General features: G+C 43.0%; 1 protein-coding gene across 3 annotated transcripts in view; it reads right to left on the bottom strand.

Moving 5' to 3' along the window:
- The window catches only part of Znf521 (zinc finger protein 521), a 284,630-nt gene that overhangs the window by 269,102 nt on the left and 2,045 nt on the right, over positions 1 to 13,483 (bottom strand). The window lies entirely within an intron of this gene.

The raw sequence follows: 13,483 nt of genomic DNA, 5'->3' as shown, positions 1-13,483 counted from the left end.
CCAGTGCCCACCAAAGAACACTCCTAGACAAACAAGTCCAAGGTCAGTCAGCGGCCACTCATAGGCTTGCTCACCGAGCACCAAAGGAACAGCCAGTGTCACAAGTCAGTACTCCTCTAGGAATGTGGACCTGGAGGTGACTCTCATCAACTAAACAGATAAGAGCACTGGTCACTCAGCAAACATGGAAAATAAGAGGGATGTGAAAAAGCAAACAGAAAAGGGGGAACAGCTTATGAGACAGAAAACTTCATACAACCTGCCACAAAAGATTTCAAATAAAAGAAAAGAGGCAGAGGCTAGACAGTCAGACAGAATGGCTAGCAGTCCAAATCATCCCGCAAGCTCCAGTCTACACAGAGGTAAATTATAATCCTAGCCCCTCTCTGAAGAACAATTCGACTCCCTTTGAAAATTAGGATCGGTCCTTCTGCGCGGAGCCCAAGTTGACTGGCCCGAAGGCTAGCGATGGTGGGAGGCTCCATGCTGAACTCCTCTCCTCACTTGATGATCCCATTATCTGGCCACAGAAATTCCCACAGGCATTGGCCTTCAGAATTCCCTCTACGCAACAGCGCAAAGATGGGATTTAGACTCCACCGCTACACTAGCTGGTGCCAAGATGTTAGTCCTGGTAGTCTGAAGGACTTGTGAGTCTCTGACCCTCTCCCAGACACCCACACCTCTGGACATGGTCAGAAGGGTCTTTAAGACAAGTTTAATCCCTGCACCGGAAAGACAGAGTTGCGGGCTGGAGGAATGAGAGGGCCAAAAATTATTCCTGAGCATGAAATTTAGACCAGATATTCTAGTTGAATGCCCATGTCTTGACCATCACACTTCTCTCTGCCATTTTCCAAATGTCTGCTGAGTCTCTATTTCATTTCTAGCAATAACTTGGGAGCAGAGGAGCAAGTGGGATGGGGCACAGGGTAGAGAAAACCCTGAAGTCACTACAATGGAGGACACAGAACTGAAAGAGGGATTAGGGAAAAACAAAATAAATACCTATCCACCTTCAAAAGGAAAAGTACCAGCAAATGGCGAAAAGCTAGAGCTTCTACACAGCAGAAGAAAAACAAGTAGGAGAAATACGTTTAAGAAATAAGTCCAAGGACAAATTTTCTTAACGATAAAAGGGGCCTTTTCAAACTGAAAGATGAAAGAACCCAGGAAAGAAAAAGGCAACTGCCAGCAAAATAAATATGGAAGATGGTCAAGTCACCTCCTAGCTACAGCAGTTCTAATTAAAGCATGGTGAAAGACCAGCTTGTCCCCAAGTCCTGATAGCACAAAGGACTGAATCACAGCCTCTCTGTGGCTAACAACGGCAAGCACTGGTCTTAGCCCTAAAACATCTCAATGTATACATTCCCTGTGACTAGTCCTTCAGTTTTCAAGAACATACTGTGTGTCATATAACCACGCATGTCAGCAAGAAGGCATGGAGCTCACTGAAGCGTCACTTGGCAAGCTACTAACACATAACTGAGTGAAAACATCCTATGATCAGGAAAGTGGGGGAGCTACATGCACAACAATTCTGCAGATGATGCAGGGCCATTGCTAGACATGAGCTGCTATGGATACAGTTTGTCCGCTCTGGTCCATGGGCTTGAAGCTTGACCACAGATATGGCTCACCCATAAGAGGCTGGATACCATTCTGGAAAAGTAGTGACGTCAGTCTCCCAGGATAGATTACTCACAAGAGTAGCTTGTCATACAGTGATACCACCCATACTTGGCTTCTGCCTGTTGCCAGTTCCTTTTTTATTTCTCCACCATGCCATAATGTAGCACAAGACAGGATACCATGACTATTCTGGACTCTCTGTGGGCTGAAGAAGTCTCTGTGCTTCATGAGCTCCCCAGCCTTTGGTATCTTGTTACAGTAATACTAAGTGAACTCATGAACACATTTAGAGCTCCTATGTGTAAAATAGGAAAGAAACACAGAGAGAGACAGAGACAGACATGGGGAGAGACAGACAGCGAAGGGGAAAAACAGACAGAGATGAAAGACAGAGAGAGAGAGAAAAGTATTATCTAAGAGCAGTCCACGTAGCTTCCTAAGTGCCTTGTCCTCTCTAGGTCACTGCGAGGTCATATTTAAAGAGCAGCTGGAAGAAGCAACAGGTTATTAGCCTGGTTAGCCTACTCATGGCAGCCACATCTCATTCCGACCTGCTTTGGAGAGTTACTCACACGGTGGTAGGATTTGGAGTTATTACTCCATTGCATTGTCACAGACACTTGTCCGTCCTTCCTTCCCTCCTCCCTTCCTTCCTGAGTAATAACATCTCAAGGAGAAACAATGGATCTGTGAGCTGAAAAGTGGAAGGGTTGGGGAGCCAGGCTTGATGACACATATTTGTAGTTTTAGCACTTTCAAGGTGGAGCAAGAGGATCAGAAGTTCAGGGTCATCCTCCCTCATCTACAGAAGGAGTTCAAAGGAAGTCTAGTTATACCAGGAGATCCTGTCTCAAAATAATAAGAAAAAAAGAAGGAAGGAAGGAAGGAAAAAAGGAAGAAAGGAGGAACTGAAAAAAAGCAATAAAGCACTCTTAGGGAAGCCACATCAACCCCTTCCACAGCTCTCTCCACTGCTCCAAAGCTGGAGCACTATGAGCAGCCAGGCACTGTCCCACTAGGCTCGTTGGTCTGAAAACTGTGAAGAGAATTTCCAAAGCCAGTCAGAGGCATCATATCACGTGACTGCTATTTTCCTATAGGAGTATTTATTTGGCCAATCATAGGGGACAAACACTAAGTTGTCTTCTGATACCAAGTTTGTCCTTTATTTAGGAAGCATTATCAGAGGTACGATAAAACCAAATACTTGGAAAAGCAAACAAATCTAGCTCAATGAACACAGATGCAGATAATTTATTTAGAATAGGAAAACTGGGTCCCCAAATAAAAGATGTCCAGACTGTGTATTCAAGTGAGTTGTGTGCTAATAATACTGAAATGATGACCCTTGTATATGACTTGAAAATATCCTGTCATTGTGAAACTAATATGGTCTAGAATTAACCCTACAGGGTGCAGAGGCATGGCGTAATATCTTCAGCGACTACTCAAAAAGCACAGACCCCACTGAGTACAGGCCCGTCCACCACCTCCCAAATACCGAATGCCTACCTGGGGCCTGATGAGAAAGCCTATAGAGTGTGTGACCAAGCTCAGTATTTTCCATGTGAAGCTTGAAAGCTTCCACTATGAGGGATATCCAGTCTGGACGGACAGTTTGGACATTGTGATGCAATGCTGTCACCCACAAATGTGTCAGCTGTATGCATTGCCCTCCTTGGATCATACAACCTACATGGCCCCTGCTTCCTGAGCTTTCTCTAACTGATGGGGAGACCCTAGCTCTCACATGCAATAAGCAATGGGTTTTTATCCCTGCACCCTAGCCTACTTACTGTGTGACAAATGTGGGAAATACCTTAAATAATGAAGGGTCCCGACCGTCTGCTGGTGCGTCACCACCAATATGTAGATCATGGCACTGAGAGAGGAGGGACAGCAAAGCATGTCCTCAGAAGGCGACGGACAAGCAAGGAAACTGAGTCTATACTTGTCTATGCCCTAGGAGGCTAAAGGGGGACAACACAGAAAGGCCTCATTTAAATTCCAGGTCAAGGCAAGAACAGAACTGTAAGAAATGACAGTGGAATTGTATTCCTGTGTTATTGTACATATCCAGTCTTGTACTATCTCCTGTATTATTATACAAACCTGGTATGAGAAACCACAACCTAGGCCTATGGAGGGTTCAAGATGAAGCCTCAAACATTATTAAAAGTTTGGGACCTGTGGCTGTCTAGAAATCATAGATGCACTTGTACAAATGAACAAACATGAATTGCAGGCAATTACTACACGTAAGTCAAACCCAATTCCAAAGCTGTCCTTAAAGCAACAGACTTCTGATTTGGGTCCACAGGTTGCTACTACTTTCTGCAAACTCAGTCCAGTCCAAAAATGTATCCGAGGAATGGCAAGATGAATCAAAGGAAAAGAAGACCGCCATCAAGGCTGAGGAACTGAGCACAGTTCTTAGGACACACATGGTGATGGGAAAGACCAGCTCACACAAGCTGTCCTGTGTCCTCCAAATGCCTGCAGTGGCACACGCGCATGTGCGCGCATACACACACACACACACACACACACACACACACACACACGGAAATAAAAACCTGTAATAAAAAGCACTATGTCCTTGACACCCAGATCAACAGTGACCACACAGTGTCAAGTCCATAGCAGATGCTGCTGCAAGTGAAAGTCGGCAAACCCCCATGAGCTAGTTGAATCAAGAAAAGGCCCTCTCTGGTTTAGAAGCTACAGACTTCTCTGTGGGATGCCCAGGGCTCTAAAGGAGCAAGATTCTTGGTTAAACCCCATCTGACATGTCTTCCTTCCTATATCAGCCCCCAGATGGGCATTTAGTGGGAACCAGACCGCCCAGCCTGCCCAGCCTCTCTGGGGAGACGCCAGCAAGTCTGGTTTTATTCCACCGGTTGCACCTCCACCAAGCCCACCACTGAAAATGTACTCCTTGACATGGCTTACTGATCAACATGTAAGAATCATGATTTCTTCATGTGAAAATTCCAGAATGTTAGAGCTAAAAGGAGATAGATGCAGGGTGAATCTGCACCCATGCTAAGTAAGGAACTGATCTGGGCTCAGTGGAAGGTGAGTTGGCACTTGGTGTGAACTAGTAGATAAAGAAGTATTCTCCCTGGGAAGGCTATGCACTGGGTTCTAAATATGCAAATCGGCAAAGGTGAAAAGACAGTTACATGCAATAGGAGCTATAAAGTGGTGCTACTGTCTTATAATGGTTTTATTTTGAAGATTAAAATTTGGCATAATGGTGTGGTTCTTATGTGAATGACCTCTGTGGTGCTGAAAGAGGCAAAGGGACACCATGCTCATCACCGTTCCCCGTGGTGAGCTACACTCTCCCAACACCATTGACGTTGGCAGTCACGTCTCTAGCTGGAAAGGCCACCAAGACACACCTATGGATTGCCTTGCACTTACAAACCACGGTTTGATACTCTCATCTCAGATCATCTACCTGTCTCTCATGGGAGAAACAGTCAAACCTGTGCGAGATACTTCTCAGTACCGACTGACTGAGTTTTCCTAGGATTCCCTGCTGAATATGTAGTATAATGAATTCCTTACGGCTGGTTTTGTCTTAGTGCTGTAAGGCAGAGATTTCTGACATTTAGTGCATGTAGGTTTTAATATCTACATCACACACATTCTCTACAATTCTCCAATTAACATATGAATTAGCATTATGAACTCTTTAAATTTTTTTTGAGATGTAATTAGTTTCACTATTGCACAATTAACTTTGAAAACTACTATCTGGAACTTTCAGGAGGAGAAAAAGAAACTACAGCATTAATCAAGCCAAAGCGGGGTGGGAAAGTCCTCTGTGCTTAGCATCTTTAACTTAGTGCCTCTATGTACCTCCTGAATGTAGCGGAAAACAAAACTTGCCATTCACCAAACACTCTCCGAAACCCATCAACTGCTCCACTGAGGCAACAGCAGAATCGTGAACACACCTTATACAAGTTTCTCCTTCCCACTTACAAAACCTCCATCCAACAACTAAAAAGCCATGGGCAGTATCTAAAAGCTTAATTTTCTTGACTATACACTCCACAAAAGCAAGTTTATGTTTGTCTTGATGACACATAAATTTTCAGAATTACGGGTGGTACCTGGGACCAAACACTAGGCACAAGTTAAGAGGTAGGGAAATCTGAATCCTAAAGAAGAATCCTTAGATGGCGTCCCCCAGCATACACACAGTAAATCAGAGCTCACTACTCCGGAAGTTTCCCTCGCTAACCTACTATCCAACTTGGCAACTTGACGCCCTTCTGTGCCTTCGCTGGAGCTTACAGTCTTACCTCTTCCACTAACTGTTGCCTGGGATACACACTGAGAGCCGGAAACACTGTTACAGACAGGAAAGGCAGATTCCCCAGGAAGGTCAAGCTATCCCAAGATGGCACCTTCCTTCCCACCAATAACCATGCTTGAGCTTCGTTAGCACTTAGTAGAATGTTATTTTTGAATATTTAATACCTTTCCCCCTTTCTAATGTATAAAAATAAAAGAAATAGTGAAATACTGATAGTGCCACTAAAAATCTGCTAAAACTACAACAAGCTAAACCATTAGCAAATGCCGAAGTGATAGGCACTCTCACTGTTCTTAATGAAGTCTGCTGTGAAGGGCAAGGACACTAAAGAGTGTATAGAGAAGGCTGGGAAGTGGGTCTAAAGATAATATAGTGTTTAGGATACTTTTTTAAAAATCGTGGGCAATGAAAACCCTATGAGAGATGAATTTCTAGTTCATCCACGGACTCTGTAGCTCAAAAAAGAAACTGCACTACCACAGAGAAAGCAACCCTTTGACTGTACTTTGTACAATGAACGGTGTATTAACATATAATACTGTCAGTAACGGACAAGAACTTTGTCCCTCGCAGGTAAATAAATCTCCACATCGATATATCCTTAGTAGACCAATAAGAAATTCAGAAAATGCCAATAATAAAAGGTTTATAAAACAAGAGTGATATGAACTCAAACAATAAGTGCTTTTATTGTCTTATTGGGAAAGGTTTATTTTTTTCCCTTAAGAAGTTATTAGCATATGGAAAATGTACAGATACAGACATGAGAGTATGCCGGACAGTGTGCAGACTATGTGTCTGTGTATTCTGCAGTATATTATGGTAACTGAAAGTCTAAAACCATTTGGTTTCACACTTTAAAAAAATCATAAGCAATACAAAAAAATGCAACTTAAAAAAAACTGCATTACGATAGAAATAGCAATCCCTTGACTGTACTTAGTTTGAGGCAATTTAAGCTCACATGTAAATAGTACATGATATACATGTACTAAACAAAATTATCTTCAGTTGAAAAACTAGACTTAGAGCCAACCCATGCCCATACATATAGCCACGTACAAATGAGAATGACTACATATTTTTCGCCTCAGGAGTATTCAAAGCACTTACTATCCTGTTAAAGTACATGGCATATAAGAATAACTTGTCAATGTATACATTCATTTTTTTAAAAAAAATCTCTTTAGGGGAGTTTCTAAGCAGGCATATTTGAATCTGACTTTTTTTGCTAATGCCCAAATTATAAACCTTTGCTATCAGACACCCAGAGGAGAAATGCTAACTGCGGTATGTACTGCCATCATGCTAGTCCAAGATCAGCCTGTTGCCTGGAGCTGTGGTAGGGTCCCCAGGTGACTGGATGATGGCTGCTTGATCATTAGCCCTGAAAAGACTGAAACTCCTGGAGTTTTAAAGAATCAGGATCTTCCTCAATTTCTTTCATCTCTAATAATTACTAAACGGGTGTAATCACTAGAGGTGGAATGTGACGCAAAAGCCCACACTGACTGAAATTAAAGTTGGGTTTTTTTTTTAAAGCCATGATTCTGCTTAGTTTTCAAAGATTTATCTTGTGTCAGGCTTTTACACCAAGAGTTGCATAATTATTTAAACCCTTTAAAAGCTCTCCTTCCACTGTTTGATTAATGCCGTAACAGAGCTGTTTAAATTTACTAATGTTAACTTTAAGTTTTAATTGCTTTGTGATGCCGTTGTGACAGAACGAATTTTAAAGCGGACAATTACAGTGGGCAAGGTAGGCACGATCCTGGTCAGTACACCGTGGAATCCCCACACAAAACCACAGCAACATATTTCATGTTTAATTGAAACAGGATTAGAAAGTCACACATAGCCACACACCCACCCCCAAAGAACTAACTTTAACCTTTGACACACCAGGAATCAATGCAGAAACAATCAAATACATCTGAGCAGCACGCCGCAAGGGGGTTGATTTTGAATGTCTGCCTTTTGTATCAAAACTTCACACAATTCAAAAGCATTCTTTAACATACTATTTCATGTCAGCATTTGCATGTCGAACAAGCCAGCAGCCTGCTAAAGCATGGTGCAAACAGCACAAATCTCAGTTATCTTCTCTCTTAACGATCAAACTTAACACCATATCCATTTAGACACAGACCTAAGGTATGTGTTCTATGGTAAGAAAAAAATTAACTAGCATTAAATCACCCATGTGAGCAGTGAGATGAATTAACAGATCACAGTAATAGGAAGAACAAATTCTTCCAGAAATTCCTGTACTGCTCTCCGGGTGGACTTGCTGTATTCCACCACCCAAACCTCCTTTTCCTATAGCAAGCCCCACATCAAAATGAACACTCAAACAAGTAATGAAGACATATTTCAGTTTGTGGCAGTCCGTGTTTCTCCAGACTTATCAGAGTAACCAACCAACCCTCAGCAACAAACTTCCTTTAGAAATAAAGGGGAAAGGGTGTTTCAAACACCACTACAAAGTCAACCTACAGTGCTTGCCCTGCTCCAAATAAGTTAAAAGAAAATAAAGTTGGAAACTTCACTCAACGCTGTCAGACTGCTGTCAGTAAGCACTACAAGGGATTTAAGGATCTGAGAATATTCTGGTAACAACACCAAAAAAAGGGGGGATTATTAACAGCTTGCTTCATAAGAGCAGCTAATCTCAACTCCCTTTGTAATTTCATTTTTACATGTATGTTTTTATGCTCAATATTCCATTTTCTTTACTCTTCTTGGCTGGATGACTAAAAGCCAACAATCCGCTCATTCATCAGACAGATGTTTTTGTTTAGAAGGCTGAATGGATCGTCTGGTGCCTTCCCTTTAAGGAGGTGCAGGCCAAGCCGGAGGAGGCTCTCTGGACCATCAGCTCTGGAACTCTGACTCTGAGGATCCCTGCCAACTGTAATTGCTGTTTTTGTTTATTTCGAATTGTCTGCTGATTGGACTATAATCAATTTAATGACTTCAACATCTAGTCAGTATAATTTAGAGGTGGTAGAGGGAAGAAAGACTCACTGACTGACAGATAAATAGAAGTGAACTGTCAGAGGGGTCTGAATGGCAGGCTGTTTCCAACCAGATCTAAAACGTGAGAGCGTAAATTTCTGCATGCCACACAGTTAGTACTTTGCCTTTAGAAATCATGGAAAGGACTACTGATTTAGTTACCTAACATGTACCCACGCATGTGCATCTCTGTGCATCCTAGTTGTTCCTAAACTTACTTTAGGCTAAGATCTAGTTGTCAAGAAGAGCCACAGTTAACAAATAAAATTAACAAGATGGAAAAAGTGATCTTGTTTTTTTGTGATAACTAAAAGCAAAGCATTATATTTCCTTTTAGACAATATGCTTTTCACACAAAATCCAGGGTCATTCTTTGTTTCTTCTCTAAAATATCATTTCTAAACCTAAACTGAATTGATACTGGATACAGGATTTTTTTTTCGTTTTTAAAGAAAGAAAACACGTGGGACATACCAGAAACACGTGTCGTTACTATTGTATTTTACCTTTCTACCAGTGTGTGTGTGTGTGTGTGTGTGTGTGTGTGTGTGTGTGTGTGTAAAGAACTGAGAAAAGAAAACACATGAAAAACTTGGGGGGAGGGTAATATTGCTATTAAATTTTGGGTCAAGAAAATTCCCAGTCATGACTTCTTTACATCTGCAATGTTTACAGTGTTTCCATTAGAGAAAACCATAAAATGCATAGGTTTTTCTGACACTCCCAAGGCCTGGAACTTAAAATATACTGTCTTTTCTTTCAGCTTCTCTCATTTCTATTTCTTCTTTAAACTGTGAGCTGAGTTTTTGCCACTTCATTATATTTCTAAAGAAATGGCTCCTCCTTAAAGAGAACTCAGTTATAAGTACCAAAGACAGTAAAGGGAGACGGCAAGTTCAGAGTGTGCCAAGTTACAAAGGTCAGCATCGGGGCACAGCCACGTTAAACAAGGCACTTCGGGGGCTCTCTTCCTCCCTGGCTCCCGCCATCCCTCTCTGGAGGTCCCTGGTATGAATTTATGAACACCTGAGGGTCCAGATAGCCTGGCTGTGTCTTGTGTTGTTTAACTTGGCCATTTAAATGACTAAGTGCTCCCCTCTCTCCTTCCCAGCTTTATAACTTGGCTCTCATTGAGTATCTCACACCTTTATGCAATAGACCAATTTTTCCTTCTAACTGTGCTTTTTGGAATCAACTTTAAAAAAAATGTTATCAGGTGAAATGGCTGAGAAAATTCCATCAAACAAGCGCCACAAGAAATAGAATAAAGAGCCAGCAAGAAAAATAGAAATAGGTCACAATTGACCAATTAGATACATCTGATTTGCTGGCTCTAAAACTAAGCTGACAGCAAACTATTCTGAGTCAGGTAATCTTAGCATCGACTGTTCTCAGGGATGGCAAAAATGTCTAAATAATACAGAAAGCAAAATGGGAGGGAGGGGCTCACTTAACTGTCTGGCCATTCATTCCCTAAATACTGGGCTTTTCTTCCCTTTGTCATTAGTCAAAAGGGGTCACTCCAAAGATGCAGTGTAAACACAGAGTAAGATCTTTGGATTTATAGATGGCAGACCGATTTGGCTGCTAGGGTTCTTAGTGTCTGGAAGGTAAGGTGGTTCCATGTTTCACAACGCATTTCATGGGATTTGTAAATAGAAATTAGTATCTGGGGCGCTAAACAGTTTTAATGTACTTTAAATGCAATAGGTGACTCCAGCAAGGTTTGCTTTCCCTATAGCCAGAAACAGGAAACCTACTGAGGTGGGCTAATTAAGTAATCACCCCCAAAGTTTGCTATTAAAAAGGCATTGCATCATTTTCAAGTAGGCATAATTACCCACTCAAAGTTCCCAAACTGTAAGAATTCTCTAAAATAAGTGCATCTGATAAGAGAAATTTCCTGGGAACCCACATTTCAAGCATTTGGTTAGAAATAAGAATTTCAAACTAACCGTTATTTTGTTTAAATGCTTTTACCTGCCTAATGGAAACTTCTCTCCCGGGGCACAAGTTGGAAATAATATGAAAAGTGACAGCCTTCGCAGAATTATCTTTTAAATGATGTTTGTTAAAGAAATAATAGACATGTTGGAAACTGAATGCAGAACTTTGGAGTTTTGAGGATTTAGTGTTTTTCATGGTCTCTAATATTTTTTTCAAACAGATTTTCAGAGAATCTACATTTCTGCTGTACTGTGCCTCATCTGTTAAAATCTGAACCCATCTTTCTTAATGGTAAAGTTGCCAGTCAGCTCTTCATATGTGAGAGCACTCAAATCACCACTGCCCCAGCTCCCAACCTTGCTTACAGCAAAAGACGGTTCACGGCTTCCTATTACAAATACCAGATTATCTCTCAAGAAAAAAATCCCTCCTCGCTGGCTTTTCAGGGATCCAAGAGTGACCTGCTGCTCAACAACATATTGGACTCAGAACACTCTTAAAACATACTTTGAAAAATAAAGACATCCTTCCAGGAAGACAGAGGGGAACCAAGATCATGAAGAAAGCAGCAGTTACTTAGCAAATGCCATCCAGAATACCATTCTTGTTCTTCCAAACACTCTTCATATCACAGTCCCCCATTTGACACGGCCCTTGTAAATATGTAATTTTTTCAGGCAAATGCACACCCTGAAGAAAAACAAGCCTGATCTTCAACGAGATTTGTGTTATTTTTATTCCTGTCTTCAGCTTCTCACCCAGAAAGCACAGCCAGCCCACCTGAGGCCAGTGCCTCTTCTAGGAGGCCTCCAAGCAGCTGATGGGGAGATCACGGCTGTTGGTACACCACACACACACACACACACACACACACACACACACACACACACACTAAATCTCTGATTTAAATATAGATATTTGTTACCACTTGGCAGCTGAAGCCCAGAGGCTGTGTTTTAGTGAAGATATTGGATCGGGATTTTTGCATCATACCAATAAAACAAAAGAATAACACCTCTTCTTTTCTCCTTCCTGAACATTTTCTTCCTCATTAATGCAAAAAAAAAAAAATACACAGGTCCCTTTTCCAGGTATTTTACAGTTCAACTGAGCCAAGATTTCCTGGAAAACACAGCTTCACTCTATGGCCTATCAAACCTTCCATGTAAAAGAAACCCTTTCTAGAGGCAGGGGAAGGCATGCATTCACCATCAACAAAACTTTCACTCCTAGTCATTCCGGAGGCAGGTGAACCCAAACACTTAGCAGTTGTGGGTGGGCAAAACGACCAATTGTGCAAACTTTAAAAAACTTTTTAAGATAAAAGCCTTCCTAATTCCTGCACGAGTTTTCAGAAGCCTTCAAGCAGGGGCTGGTACTGTGTGCCGCTCCACTCTTCAAACCGCAAAGTTCTCCTTTCCCAGGTAACAAGACTAGGTCAGCCGGGTACTTAGTTCTCCACCGTCACGTTTAAGAAATGGAGACTACGGGCAAGATCCCTCTGAGCAACAGTGGTCCACAGTTACCCTGACACCCACGCATGCCCCAGCGACCACTTTCTGCCATCCAGACTTGGAAATTCTTTACACCCTGGATCTAGGTTTTTGTAGACAATATATGTCCCACAAATGTAAAACAGTCCCTAGACTGTGTCAAGTACATGTCATTGATTCACCTCGTTTTTAAAGTAAAAGTTTTGCACTTCAGAAAAAAAGAAACGAAGAAAAAGGAGGCAGAGGAGGAAGGAAGAAGAAAGAAGCAAGCATTCCAGTGTGTAATGCCGCCCCCCCCCCCCAACGCTGTCCCTTCCCAGAAGAAAGGGCTTTGTGTGTGCGGTGAGGACTCTCAAAATCGAGTTCATAAATACTCATCGGCCAAGGAACCCGGGTCTCGGGGGTGCACGAGTCTGTCCCCCACCATCACCCTTTGCTGACTGCAGAGTTGTAAGAGCTGGTGGCAGGAACCCTGGCCACCCTGAGCCACCACCAACACCAGCAGCAGAGAAGGAAGAGGATGCTGCACTGCCGGGGACCAGAGGGCGGGGCGCAGACCTCGGCGGGACCCCGCGGGCTCCGGCTGCACAAGAAGCCGCCCTTTGTCCTTCACCACCAGGGTCGCAGAGGCCTCGGCCGTCATCAGCTGTCGGCCCTTGGGCCCCGCCGGATCTACCGCCCCGTCTGCCCGCACCTCCTCTGATCTACACGCGCCACAGCTCTGGGCCTCAGAGAGCCGGACCTCCGGGCTCCCCGATTTCCCCCGGAGGAGGCTGGGGAAGGTGGTAGAGGAGGAGGAAAAGGAGGAGGAGGTGGCCGCCACGTGACTCTGTTCGCCACATTCCAACACAGCCACCCGGATCGATAACTTCAGTGCCCCCCGAACCCCCAATCCGGCCGCCTCAACCAACTAGTGCTCCCCAATTCCCTTCACACACACCCGCAAACTTCCTTTGCTACGGGACTACACCGAGCGGCACCCCTTCCCCGAAAACCGAAGGGGCAGCAGAGAGGAGCAGGGACTAGGGCGGTCAACTTTCTGGGCATAGCTAGGAGG

Source organism: Myodes glareolus, chromosome 13, assembly GCF_982192425.1.
Source record: "Myodes glareolus chromosome 13, mMyoGla1.1, whole genome shotgun sequence".
In the NCBI taxonomy this organism is placed as follows: Eukaryota; Metazoa; Chordata; class Mammalia; order Rodentia; family Cricetidae; genus Myodes; species Myodes glareolus.
This window is presented reverse-complemented; position numbering and strand designations above follow the sequence as displayed.